Source organism: Ursus arctos, unplaced genomic scaffold (assembly GCF_023065955.2).
Source record: "Ursus arctos isolate Adak ecotype North America unplaced genomic scaffold, UrsArc2.0 scaffold_23, whole genome shotgun sequence".
NCBI classification, from domain to species: domain Eukaryota; kingdom Metazoa; phylum Chordata; class Mammalia; order Carnivora; family Ursidae; genus Ursus; species Ursus arctos.
The window spans coordinates 38,453,979-38,467,594 of record NW_026622908.1 but is presented as its reverse complement, the minus strand read 5'-3'; positions in this window follow the sequence as shown (position 1 = coordinate 38,467,594).

Genomic DNA, 13,616 nt, shown 5'->3' with positions numbered 1-13,616 from the left:
CTGCTCATCAGGGCTTCAAATCAAAGGTAACTGGGGTCTTATGCTGGGGGCGGGTACCTGGCTGCTCATCATTATTTTTTTATACTTTATGTAGTCTGCTATGTGTATCTGAAACCATTCATCATAATTGAAAAAAAAAAAAGAAAGAAAGAAAAAGAAGGACCAGTCTTCTGTGCTTGCTTCTCAACTTGGAAATGAAGGGAAACGTGGGTGGGGAGCAGGGAGTCAGGGAGCCCTCAGGACTGAGGTGTGGGCAATGAACCACGAAGATCATCATACGTGTTTTATTCATCGTTCATTTCCCTCAATGGATTATAAGGTGCCCGGGAGTGTTCAGCACCCTGTTTTGATTAATCCCAGGCACGCTGGGCTTAGTTAAGAGCAGGCTGCGAACGTGGCTCCAAGTCGGGTCATGATTCCCTAATTAGCCGTTCTGCTCATTTACCTGGAGTGGCATCGTCCGTGTGCTTCTCTCCCTTGGCAGTTAGAGGAGACAGGGGAGCTTAGATTTACTGACCTCTTACTCTTAGCTCACTATGGTAAGTAATATTATGATCCCCATGTGATGGATGAGGAGACCGAGGTGCAGAGAAGTTGCGCCACTTGCCTGGGGGAGCTTGACTCCAGGCCTCTCTCTGTGGCTCCCTGTGCCTTCTGCCTCAGTCCCCTGAGCGGAGTTAACTGCAGGCCATGGAGGAATCTTCTGAAGAGTTCTGGATCCAGGGTCTGGGTTAGAATCCCAGCCCTGCCTTGGAATGTCTATAGGACCCAGGGCTAGTGATCCAGTCTCTCTGAAACTCAGTTTCCTCATCTGTCAAATGGGGATAATAGTCCCACCAATGTCATGGGATCGTTGTGAGGATTAAATATGGAGAGCTAGCCAGCTGCACACTTTTTTTCTTTTTAAAGATTTATTTATTTATTTGAGAGAGGGCGAGAGCACGAGCGGGGGGAGCAGAGGGGGAGGGAGAGAGACTCTCAAGTGCATTCCACGCTGAGTGCGAAGCCCGACTTGGGGCTCGATCCCACGACCGTGAGATCACGACCTGAGCCAAAACCAAGAGTCGGATGCCTAACTGCGCCACCCAGGCGCCCCTAACCAGCCACACACTTACAGTGGCTACCATGGAAACAACTGTCGAACCCCAAGTGCTGGTGGGCCTGCCGGGCCGCCGCTGCAGGTTGGCACGCGAGAGGTCCACCCCTTTGGAGAACGGCTTAGCAGTTTCGTATAAAGGAAACATGCACTTACCATTTGACCCCGCCACCCCCCTCCTGGGTATTTAGGGAAAAGAAATGAAAACCATATGTCCACACCACGACCTGTACACAGATGTTTAGAACAGCTTTTTTTCCTAATTGTCAACAACTGGAGACAACTTGGAAGTCCTTCAGCTGTTCCCTGGATACGCCAGTGGTGGTGTCGTCACCTGACAGAGCCGCTCTCCACGACAGAGACAAACCAGCTGCTGAATGAGTCGCACATGCATTATTCAGAGTGAAGGTGGCCAGACTCCAAAGGCCACCTGTGTAAGATTCGGTGTATACGACATTCTGGGAAAGGCAAACTAGTGGGAACAGAACACAGGTGAGAGGCCAGGGGAAGAACATGACTCTGGGGAGATGGAAATACTCTCTCTCTAGATCGTGCACTCGGAAATGTATGTTTCACTCTAGGGCAGTGGACGCAGTGCACCTGACTTTAGGACAGATGACGCGTTTGGCCAGTGACAGCCACAGGAGGGAGGGGGTGAAGGGAAATTGGGCACGAGGTTCTGCCTGGAGGGAGGGGACACACAGGATTCATTTCCAATAAGATGTTGTAATACTGTCAAAGGAGATGCAAAAGAAAAGAATGATGCACGCATCATCCCGGCTTCCGTTTCGGTCCTTTGGAACCACGAGTAAAATGTCACAGTCTGCTTTTCTCCTCCACATCGAATGGCAGCAGTGATGAAGCTGGCCTGCCGTGGTGAAGCCCTGAGCGCCCGAGGGGGGACCACAGCCCTCCTGGGGGCTACTGGCTGGTGGGCTCCTTCACCTCATGCTGGGGGTGAGTGTGGGGTGGCGGGGGTCCTTCTAGGGGGCACCCATAGTGTCCGGGCTCCCCTGGAGGGTTGCAGGGTTTCGAGTCTGAAGATGGGCGTCTATTTGGAGGCACAGCTTGTCTGCGAACTTCGGACAGAGGAGAGATATGTCTGGGAAGCAGAAGGAAGGCTCCTCAGGCAGGAACCTGAAGGAGCCATTTACACATTTGTTCAGTACCTTTTTATCATGCACCTGTTACATGCTGGGTAGGCATGTTCCAGGGGCTGGGGGTACATCCAAGAGCAAAGTGGAGATACACCAAGACTTCAAGGCGTTTGCGGTCAAGTCAAGAGAGGGTGGATGGTGGGTGGCTCTTTCCTTCCCAACTGGGTAGGTCTTTGGATCACTCTAATGGGAAGATAATCGAGTCTTCCCATATTAGAGATTTTAACACCCTGAGGGAGGCTGAAATGCTTGGTGGCACCAATTCTCAGCTTATGGCAGAGTCTATGATGACCTCAAGCATCCTTGGCTTCTGGTGTCCATGCCCTTGAACTCACCCCACCTCCTTGACTGTGTGCAGGACCCATGACTTGCTTCTAACCCATAGGATGTGACACAGCAGTTGAGATGTCACGTTTGTGATGACATTACATGGGATCATCACTTCTGTCTTGCCAGTGGACTCCTTGTCTAGATGTTGTCCCTCGCTCACTCTGATGAGACAAGCTGCCCCATGGAGAGCCCCAAACAGCGAAGAACAGAGGGTGGTCTCCAGCCAATAGCCAGCAATGAACTGAGGCCCCCAGTCTGACAACCCACAAGGAGCTGAATCCTGCCAACAACCGCGGGAGCTGGAACGCAGACCCTTCTCCAGTCAAACCCCAGATGAGACCACATCCCTGGCTGATACCCCGACCACAGCTTTGTGAGAGACACTGAAACAGAGGACCAGTTAGACTGAGCCTGGATGCCTGACCCACAGAAGCCGTGAGATAATAAATGTGAGTTGTTTCAAGTTGCTAAATTTGTGTTAATTTGTCACCAGCAGTAGAAACTAGTACAATAGAAACCCCCTCGAAAATTTCACAAAGATCGATGTAGCTGCCTCTGCTCATCCCCATTCGGGGCCATTCCAGAGCTCAGCAAGGCAGTTTCCTGTCCAGGCAACGTGAACGATATGACAAGGAGGGAGTTGGCATGCGAGTCTCCATCCATACCATACAACTTGTGTTTCCGTGGCTCTCTAAACTTTCTCAGTGCTTTGAGATACATGAGCTTTTAAAAATTGTTATCATCCCTGCATTATCCCTACTGACACAGTCCGGGAGGTTTCAGTGGTCAACATAGGTCCATATAACTAAATAGTGACACTATTTAGGGACTAGAACCCGTGTCACAGAAGGCTCTGGTCTTGGGAGACCGTTGCCCTGGCCCAGGCTCTGTGCCTACGCCCACCCACCTGGCTCCTGCCCATAGGTTAGAGCGTCAGGTGGACATTCCATGACGGACACAGCCTCCCTCCTGGGGACACTCAAGGAAGCCACTCTGCCCAGTCCCCACAGGAACTCCTGGGAGGGAAAGTGGACCCCCGACTCCAGGACCACGTGTCCTCCATGAGCAGGTCTGATCGTCAGCCAGAGCCGCTCCCTGGCTGCCAGGAGTGGGACGCCAGGTAATCTCATCGTGCCAGACTGGCCTGGCAGAAAGATTAGACAACACTGTGTACTTTGCCATTAGCCCTGCCTGGCACTTGGCTTTGAGGGGCCCCAGGAACGGCATCCCCAAGGCAGGGCACCCCCTGCCAAGGGCACAGGTGTTCAGAAATTTTCCGCGAACATATCAAATCAATCAATGGAATGAGATCTAAAGAACCCAATCCTGGCAAGACTGAAGTGGAGCGTTTAAGCACGATAAGTGTTATCGAGCTGGTGTGATAGGCATTGGGCCGGCTGGTCCCCTAGGGGCTTTCAATCGAGGCCTCGCCCCAGGCACACAATCTTCTGACAATACCCACCACACACTTCCACTCCCCAGTCCCAGACCTGTGGAGTTGCTTTAGGGATGGGCACAGGTTTTAAAATTAAATTTATAATAACATTTTTTGGGCCCAGGTCTACAAATAATACATGCTTCTTGTAGATTACTTACAGGCAAATAAAACTTCTAAAGTGACTCAACCCCACCCAGAACGATCCACCATTAATGTTGCAAATGAATATATTTATTTCTTACAAAAACGGGGCCAGATAGTCCAATACACACTGTTTTGCAGCCTGCTTTTAAAAGAAAAATGAGGGGCGCCTGGGTGGCTCAGTCGGTGAAGCTTCTGCCTTCGTCTCAGGTCATGATCCCAGGGTCCTGGGTTTGAGTTCTTCATAGGGCTTCTTGCTCAGTGGGGAGCCTGCTTCTCCCTCTTCCTCTGCCTGCCGCTCCCCAGCTTGTGCTCTCTCTCTCTCTCTCTGGCAAATAATTAAATAAAACCTGAAAAGAAGAAAAGAAAAGAAAAATGAAATGTCTGTGTATTTTCCAGGTGGTATCTTGTCAGCGTATGCCATCATTTTAAAAGCTTTTCTTAACGTGTAAGGTGCACGCGGAAAGGTGTGTGCCATAGGGAATAGTTTGATGCAATTTCATAAATCGAACAAAACCACTACCCAGATCAAGGGACAGAACATTACAAGGACCCACAGAGCCGCCTCAGACCCCCTTCCAGATCCAACCCCCCCCCCATCCCAAACCAAGCGTAATCACCGCCCTAATGTCGAACAGCAAAGACTCATTTGGCTTGTTTCTGTATTTTAGGGAAATGGCACCATCTAACATGCACGCTCTGGGTCTAGCTTCTTGGCTCCAAATTACGTCTGTGAGATTCACTGCAGTGTCGTGGGCAGCTGAAAACTGGTGATTTTCACTGCTGTGTGTTATTCCATTGTGTAAATATACATTTTCTGGACCTCTTCTGTGGTCAATGGGCTTTTGGGTAGCTTCCAGAGTGGGGGTTCTTAGGAACAGTGGTGCAATGAACACTCCAGTACGTGGCTTTTGGTGAATATATGTATGCATTTCTGTTGGACCCAGGAGTGGACTTCCTGGATCATAGGGTAGGTTCAGCTCTAGTCGAAGCTGCTAAACAGTTTTCCGAGTGGTTGTACCATTTTGTGCTCCCGCCAACAGCGGACGGGTGTTCCAGTTGCTCCACGTTCTGGTCAACACTTGGTATGTTGGCCATTTAATGTTAGCTACTCTAGTGGGGGTAGGGGGTTCCTTCTTGAGGTTTTAATCTGCATTTCCTGAACGGTAACACTATGTACCTTTTCATGGGCTTATTGGCTGTTTGTGTCTGCTTAAGTCTTTGGCTCATTTATTTATTAATTTATTATTATTTTTTTATAGTTTTGCAAACCCGTTTTATACATTTATTTTTGAAGTTTTTTGCTCTTTTAAAAAACAATTAGGTTGCTTGTCTTTCATTACAACTTGTAGTAGTTTTACATCAGTAATTTAATTGTCTAGGGACAAAATACCTTTATAAAATCTTCCATGCATGTGAAGCCATTATAGGAAAAGGAGAACAGCTGAGTTGCCTGGGCAGCAGAGGGGATGGAGACCCACCAACCCCACAAGACATTTCTATGGAACTCCTGGGAATCGAAGGTACACAGTTTGAAGAACTGTGAAACAGAGGCTCTTCTCATCCTTACCTCTTGGGTGTCTATCTCATTTGTGGATTTGGAGTTTGGGGGGAGCAGAGGTGAGGGTCCTCCTAGAAATCTCCCCTAGAAAACCTCCCCCCGACGGCTGTCCCCACTCACGTTAGTAAAAGTAATTGCCTGCAGGTGTCGAGCACTCACCTGTGTGGGGCCGGGGACCCACATGCCTGCATGAGATCTCCCAGGGAAAGGGATCCAGGACTATATGGCCCCATTTCACAGATTTATAGCTGGTAAACTGAGGCTCAGAGAGGTCCAGCAGCTTGCTTAGAGTGCAGAGCAGTGGAAGGAGGAGCTGGCATCCTTGACTCCTCTGCTCAGAGGGTCTGCTGCCGACTGCCTGCCCTGCTGGGCCTGAGATTCTTGGGATAGCAGAGGGGCAAATTCTCTTGGATGGAGAGAATGTGAGAGGCTTCTGGGGGCTGGCGTGTTCCATTTCTTGGCCTGCGTGGGGTCACTTAAGTGTTTCATGATAATGTGTTAAATCGTGTATTTATGCCTGAAGCCTGTTTACGTGTTGGTTATGCTTCACAATTGAAAAAAAAAAATGAAAAAGCAGGTAGTCCCTTCATTCTGGCTCTGGATCCTCTTTATCCACTAAGGAAAGTGAATTTCTAAGTGGTTCTGTTTGGTTTCCAGACCTCCGAGGGCTGCCAAATGGCTCATGGGAGAGAGGACACTCGTCCCGTCACAGTCCATCTCCCTGGGGCGGGTGGGACAAAGGCCCCACCCCCAGGCCAACCCCAGGGACGAGGTGGCAGATCATTGCCAGTGACGGTAAGGCATGGATGCCTGTGAGCATGATAATGACCGACAGGCGTAAAGGTGAAATGTGTGACGCAACGAAGTCTCGTTTCAACAACCCTATGCGGAAGGGCTCCCCCTCCTCGTGTTTTATTGGTAGGAGGCAGAGAGGTTCAGTGACTGGTTCAAGGTTACACAGGTTCACAGTTGGCAGGGGGCAGAGCTGGGGTTCAAACCCAGGCTGTCTGGAGCCTGAGGCCACACGTGTAAGCATTTACTACCACTTTCCTGGGAAGACACACACCCAGACACACACCCAATTTCAGAACTCCCAACGTTCGTCTCTAGGGCCCAGGCAGGGGGAGAAGTTCTGCGCAAGCAGATGGAGTCGTTGACCATGGATAAGGCAACATAGAGGTAGTGAGCTCTGCCCCATGGGAGGTATGTAAGCAGAAGCTGGGACGCCATCCGGCAGTTGGTGCAGAAACGACATTCCGTATAGATTAAGTGCATGAACGCGTGAACGAGTGAATGACTTGGCCCAGGGCAGCAGGAGCCTGCTGTCCTTCAGGGGCCGGGAGCATGGGGGCCCTGACTGCCCCAACTTGGTGGCCCTTGAGCAGTGAGGGCACTGGGCACGGTGGTCCAGGCTCCCGAGCACGGTCAGGAAGCAGAAAGGAGGCTGTGGTTCCTGGGGGTAGGGATGTGCGCGTGCAGAATCCCCCAGGCAGAAGCATGGTCCAGATCCTTCCTGCCCTGCTTTGGGTAAAACGCAAGAGAAGGGCCTGGGGGGGACAGGCATTTGGAAGTGGGCAGAACAAGGGTTAACTGGAAGCAGACAAGGAAATGTTTGGAACCTGGGAGTGGGCTGGCAGAGGATGGAGATATTACCCAGGGTATGGAAAATTCTCGGGAACTGGGGCATAACCAAGGAGTTGGCCTCAAGTCCCACAGCAGGACAAAGGGATTCTCAGAAAGCCCCTCTGCCCCTCACAGCCCCCCGCTCCTCCTCAGGGTGCCTCCCCAGGAGCTGGATCTGCCTGGTGGCCTGGTGTGAACTCCTGTTGGGGACAGAGGTCAAGGTCGCTGATAATGAGTCCTGCCCCACGGGGTACCAGCTCTTTTATCCTCCTAATGCCACATTACTCCCTGGTGAGCACGCTTCTGGACCTGGTCCTCTGTCTGTTCTGATCCAATCTGATCTGATCAAGGCCGTGTTCTTTCTGGCGGTGACCTGGGTCCTGGCTTCTGACCTGTGACTTTATCATGTTTGGTTACAGTGGAGGGAGCTGGGAAAGTGGCCGGAGGGTATTTAAAACCCTTGACCTGGGCCTCAGGCTCCAGATGAAAAAAGCCGTTCTTGTAGCAGTGGGCGCATCCAGCCGGGGACCTGCTGCAGGACACACGGGGCTTCTGGCCTTGGCCTGTGGTGGGCGGGGAGGCCACGACTGCACGCGGAAGCCTCTGCCACCCTCCCAGACCCTCTTACTCCTTTGCGTCACCCGCCTTGGACTGGTTCCTGAGCACCCGGATTCCCCATGAGTCCTTTGGTCCCTCTCCCCATTTATTCATTCATTCATTCATTCCACGTGCTGGGCAATAGGCCTGTTAGAGACAAACTAGCTGCGAATTTTGCCTTCATTGGGTTCACGTCTGTGTGGGAGGCATAAGACCCAGACTTAAGTCACTATAATAACCAGCAGAAAATGATCGTAATAGTTAACTAGAGCGGGATACTGAAAGGAGACAAGGTGCCATAGGTCATTTAGAAAAAAGAGCTCACTGCCAGGGAACATCTGGGAGGTCGTCATGGATGAGGAGGCATTTGAGCTGTCTTAATGAGAGTAGCATAAGAGTGTGTTTTCCCTTTCCCAGGGGGAATCAACTTTTTACAGGTGTTTGAAACGGGCACAGAGTAGATGTTGGGTGAATGGTTAAGCATCTCGACAGAGCCTCTGGAAGGAGTTTGTGATCACTAGGCCAGGGAGAGGAGGCTTCGGGCTCTGGCGGGAGGCTTGAAAGTCACGCTGCTGGTGTGCCTGCAGCACCGGTCACCCTTCTCAGCTGGAGGCGTGCCTGTGTGGGAAGGCAGTGGAACCCCCACCTGTTCTCTCTGTCCGGGGCTGGCTCAGGTAAGACACCATCCCTTCCCCCGCCGTCCTGGGACTGTCTCACCCCTGGCACCAAGCAAGAAACCATTTTTTAATTTTGAAACTATTTTATTTTCAAATTTCCAGAAAAATTGCCAGGCTAGTGCCATAAGCTCCCATGTATATTTCACCCGGGTTCACCCATTAGTGACATTTTGCCATTTTGCTCTGTCTACACACACACACACACACACACACACACACACACACACACACACACACAGAGTATTATTTCGGTTGAATAATCTGAGCCAGTTGCAGACATCAGGACCCTTTACTCCTGAATCTTTAGTGCGTATCTCCAAAGAGCAAAGACATCGGCTTGCAGAACCACAGCACAGTGACCGCACTGAGGACGGTTAACATTGACACAATACTATACACAACCTTCCACACGGCATGTATTCAGATTCACCAGCTGTCCTAAGATTGTCCCTCTCGGTGATTTTTTTTTTCCTGACCCAGGATGCAATCCAGGGTCATGCGTTCTTTTTGGCTGCCTGGTCTCTTCACTCCCCTTCGGTCTGGCACGGCCCCTTAGCCTGCCTGTGCTGCGCTTGACGTGGGCAGTTCTGAAGAGGCCGGGCTGGTTCTGCAGCACGTACCTGGATTTGATTTGTTTGAGGTATTCTTACTTTTCGATTCAGGTTATGCGTTTTTGTTTTGTTGGTTTTTTTTGGTTTTGTTTTTTGTTTTGTTTTGTTTTGTTTTGTTTTTTTGCAGGAATGTCACAGGAGGCGGCAGTGTTGATCTGTCCCATTCTGGGTGCAGCTGACTTTGGTGACTTGGGTGAGGTGGCCCCGGCTGCCCAGATCGTCCACCGCGGTTCTCGCGCTGGGATCACTACGGTGTTCTGTGGGGAGGTGCTCTGAGACTGTGCAAAGAGGCTGTTCCCCACGAGACCTTCACCCAAGTTGAAGCATCCCTTGAGGATTCATGCCGGAATCGATCATTAAAGTGCTGGCTGCAGAGTGATAATTTTCGTTTACATTTTTCAATTGGCAGCCGGTGGTGAGGACTAGCTGTCGTTTCACCCTATGTATTTATTTATCTGTTTGTATTTATTGAACAGGATGGGCTCATAGATTCTTGTTTTATTCAGTGAGTTAGAATCCGGTATTATTATTCTTACTTTTCATGCCCTAGATTGTCCTGGGTTTGGCCCCTGGAACCCCTTTCAGCAGACTCCCGTATTCTTTTGACATATCCTGGCAGTTTTTGTGTTTATCTGTGTAATGGGCTGAATGATTTTCCCCTTCCCCAGTGTTTTCATACATTGAAGTCCTAACCCCCAGAATCTCTGAATGTGACTGTATTTGGAGACAGGGTCCTTGAAGAAATGATTAAGATGAAATGAGGTCCTATGGGTGGCCCTCATCCAATCTGACCAGTGTCCTTATGAAAAGAGGAGTTTACGGGCGCCTGGGTGGCTCAGCTGGTGTAGCGTCCAGCTCTTGGTTTCGGTTCAGATTATGATCTCAGGGTTGTGAGATCGAGCCCCGCGTTGGGCTCTGCTCAGCGGGGAGTCTGCTTGGGATCCTCTCTCTTTCCCCCTCTGCCCCTCGCCCCACTCATGTTCTCTTTCTCAAATAAATAAACAAATCTAAAAAAAAAAAAAAAAGAGGACATTAAGACATAGACACACACAGAGGAAAGACCATGTGAAGACACCAAATAAGGCAGCCACCTACAAGCCAAGCAGAGAGGCCTCGGAAGAAGCAACCCTGCCAATACCTTCACCTCAGACTTCCAGCCTCCAGGACTGTGAGAAAATGAATTTCCGTGGTGTAAGTCCCCCAGCCCCCAGTCCATGGTATTTGTCATAGCAGCCCGAGCAAACGGATGACAGTGGGCAATGTCCACACGTCTTGCTTTTGCAGAGTTGTGCTCAGTGTGAACCGATGATGTAGTTTTCTTAATATTGGTTTCATGTAACATTCATCCCCAGAATATATCATATTGCAGGCCCTAACTTAGGCACTGGGGATCTATCGAGAAACAAGACAGACAGACCCAAATCGCTCCCTCGAGAATTTCCACTCCAGGGAAGGTGACAGATAATCACAGGAGAAATAAATATCTTATTTATCAGACCATGCGTGTGACAGGGTGACGGTGGAGGGAAGTGAAGGCAAGGAAGGGGATGGGGAGTGCCGGCGAGGGTTGACATTGTAGAGACAGGTGCCAGTGAAGTTCTCCCCCCTCCCCAGGAGGGGCCATTGGAGTACACACCTGAAGGCTGAGGGAGGGAGTGACCCACGATTCCGGCTGCACGTGTCTCCACGTGCCACTTGCCAAATTTTATTAGTATAGCTTCCCTGGGGAAGTATGTATAGCTAATAAATAAGTTTTAACTAAATATATATATTTGGAATATATTTGTCTAAGTCTGAACAGGGATTAGCAGGTCTGAAGATGGGAGAGCGGATGTGACAATGGTTTCATGTTGCCAAATAGCCATTCAAGTAGAAGGAACCAAGGGGCAGGTCCGCCCGTGGACTGGGAAGAGCGCGTGTGCAATATCTACTTTGGCCACTAGGTGTCAGCACATCACAGTCTGATTCCGGGTGGCTTTCCTATGGGAATGGATTTATTTGTTCCGGCGCAACCCCAGCCTCTCCTCGCTGTTGGAAGACTTTCTCTTTCATAGAATAATGCTTAGCTTCCCACTCCTCATCTTATTTTAACCATAAATCATCTCTAAAAAGATGGTACCAATTTACATTCTTATAAGAAGGGTTCAAAGGCTATCTTTTTCCCTTTTCCCTACGTTCTCTCACCAAAGCCTAAATAATCCCTTTGGGATGCAGCTGGTAAAGGATCAAAGTAGAGGACTGGCGGGGGGGGGGGGGGGGGGGGGGTGGTGGTTCAGGGGATCTTTGCTTTGAAGATCAGAATTAATGCCCATGTTGGTGGCACAGACTACACACACAGAGCCTCAAGGAAAGTTTGGTTCATTAAAAGGCACCAGCTCCAGCCTTGAGCTTGGCTCATTCAGGGGAACAAAGCCCGACCTTTTAGAGTTGTGATCTTGGCAGTAAGCCACGCTGATACCACACAGGTCTCCCGCCATGGATGCAGCAGTATGGGCTAGTGGGAGCGCTAACTAATTCATCTATTCATTTAGTCAACGTGTATTTCTTGAGAGCCTATTATGTGTCTGTCACTGGGAGCTGGAGCCAGGAGCTGGGACACCTCCCTCATCTGTACAATCAGGGCAACATTTCCTGCCTCGCAGGGGTCATGGGGAGACAGTGAGCATAGGCAATTCACTGCACCCATTATTCTTGCTCTTGTGGGTGGCTTCTGACCAAGAGAGAAGTTGCCTGCGGTTCCATGAAGACCCACTTGGAGAATGAGTTTACAAACTGTACATAACTGAGTCTTCGTTAAGTTTCTGAATTTTATTTTTGGTTTGAAAACATTCCCGATTCTGGTCTCACCCTCCATCAGCTCTGCATCTAGTCCTCTTTGGCTTCCCCTCACGTGATCGTAACCCTCTGCCATCCCGAAGGGGCTGGGGTAACTGTGGACACACAGCGCATCTCACACGGATGTTTACTGTAGGGCTTGGGCTTATGTTCCAGGCTGGGGCGGCAAGACTGAGGTCAACGCCAACCCCCCCAACCTTTCCCTGGCTCCCCAAGAGAAAGCCCGTCCATCCTCTGGCCTCCTGCTAACACCTCTGTTGTCTTCCCCACCCGGCCCACACGGGTGGGTGTTCTCATTTGTCTCTATCTTTCCTCTCGCCTTCTATCCCAGGGGCCCACCACAGGGCCTGGCACATAGTAGGTGCTCAGCAAATATGTGGCAATGAAAGGTCGCAGGAGGAAGAAACGTCACTGTCGCTGCTGTTTGTCCCACGGGAGTCATGGCAGCACGGTGCACTGGGACAAGATGTTGTTTTCCACCTTTGTACTCCTTCTTCCGTACTCCCTCCCTCCGCCTTATGACTCCTGCTGCCCCCATCCTGGGCCTCCACCTGGGGTCTCCAGGGGAGAGCAAGTGACGCCTTCATCCCAAACTTCCCAAACCATGGCAGCTCACACCAAACGGCGTCATGGCTGTGCGCCTGGAGGAAGCTCGGGGAGGCTTTGTGCACCCTGGGTCCCCTTTTACGTGGGGTCAGTCTCCCCAAGACAGTCTCACAGGCCCAGGGAAGGGCCCTGCTGAGCCTCCGAGGGGCGGGGGGGGGGGGGGGGGGAGGGCTCAGGCATCCACATGGGCCTGTGACTTGGGAAGCAGGACCGGAAAGGACACGGTAGGTGTGGGTGGCAGCGAGTTGGTGGCTGGGGTCCTTTGCCTGCTTTGCTGTGGGCGGCCAGAGTGGACCCGTCCGAGTTTGAAGGGCCTCACTCAGAGACCTTCTGGAGCTGAAGGCCACTGCCAACGGGTCTTTTGCGGTCAGAAGCATAGATCTGTTTTTACGACCCTGTACCATCCCTCTGAATGTGGAGGTGGTGCCTATTGGGAACGGGGTCACGAATCGTCCCATTTGTCTAGAACACACCTCTGCCGCTTCTCGCGGACTGTTTCTTCTCAGCTCACGCGGCCAGGTGGTTGTGTAAGAAGCTGTCAATCACGCCCACAGCCCGGGTGAGGCCATGTGACCAAGTAGAGCCAGTCAGAGTGCCCAAAGTCCGGGCCACAGTGGTTGGTCCAGGGCTGGACACATGACCTGAGGTGGACCAATCAGAGCCCTGCCTGGTACTAAGCTTCTTTCTAGGGTCTGCATCCCTTAAGGCTAGAAAGCCCTGAGGCGGGCAGCAGCAAAGTCCCTCAGCGCTGGTGGAAGACTGAGGAATGAGGACAGAAACTTGCCAGGCAAGGAGGATCAAAGATGAGAGAAGGGAAAGAGGGAGGGAGAGAAAGAATGAGCTGACGGCTTTTGATTTCATGGGTCACCGAGCCCTTTGGATCTGCTGTGGTTCCTGGGTCCCCAGGAGCCTTCCAGTAGTTTCCCTCTTCGTTGAAGCCAGCA